The following is a 1,135-nucleotide window of genomic DNA, read 5'->3' on the forward strand; positions in this document are numbered from 1 at the left end:
ATGATGACAGGAACCACCCACAATGCATTGGCCTGAACATCAAGTGATAGGAAAATAATAATGAAACCTTTTATTAATATTCAAATAATAAAATTATCTTACTGAAGCTACTCAGAGAAACTGTGGGAATGATAGATACTGCCATCGCTGTCGGATTGTGCATTACTGATGCAGCAATATACATATACAGATCTTTCCAATTACTCGTATCATTAAATGTTCCTTAATTGGTGGATTTTTTTTCCTTTGTGTAAATTTCTCTAAGAATAATGCACAATTCACTAGGAGAAGGCTGTTTAAGCCTTGCAGATCCCCGGGAAAAACTGCTTAAATGACAATGGGTGCTCACAAAAAGGTCAGTCTAGGAAACCCGCGACTTGTGGTTTATCTACTTTCCGTTTCGCGTCAACTACTAAATAACACAAAAGCAAACTTCAAGAGAGAATGTGTAGGTGGCACATTGCAGCTGCCAGTGACATGTTTCCAGACACTTTATCACAACAAAGCCTACTTAAAAAACGCATTTTGGAGAGGTCTTTAGTGCTGTGTACGTTAGCTTCGCTATAGGCTTCATATTTTCGTGTTTTCAGTTCTAAACCTGAGGCATTTGATGTCTCGTGTGTTCAGACCATGCCGTTCGCGTGGAAGAAGAGTATGTTTCCGTGATATCTTCTGTACAAAAACTGGAACAAACTCCCTTCTGAGAGAGAGAGAAAGAGACAGAGAGGGAGGGAGCTTTTATACGTACGTAACACCTAACATACATCTATTCGATTTATACGAAAGTCTCAGGATCTTTCAAAAACGCTAAGGTGAGTAAAAAATCTGAAGAGAGCAAGAGGCGAACCCACAAACATAACTCGGTAGTCTATGGCCACACTCGTATGCACTATATTACCATGATCTAACAGACTTCGGTGGCCGTTACTGCATCACGTCCTAGTCGCTGATACGTCACTAACTGATATTTAATTATAACAAATCTACCAAGAACAGCATGTATTGATACATCTTCAATGACCCATTGCCTTGAAAGCTTTCATAACACGCCAGTTGCCGGGTGGTGTGACCGTGCGGTTCTAGGCGCTTCAGTCTGGAACCGCGTGACCGCTACGGTCGCAGGTTCGAATCCTGC

This window comes from Schistocerca piceifrons, chromosome 9, assembly GCF_021461385.2.
Source record: "Schistocerca piceifrons isolate TAMUIC-IGC-003096 chromosome 9, iqSchPice1.1, whole genome shotgun sequence".
Lineage (NCBI taxonomy): Eukaryota > Metazoa > Arthropoda > Insecta > Orthoptera > Acrididae > Schistocerca > Schistocerca piceifrons.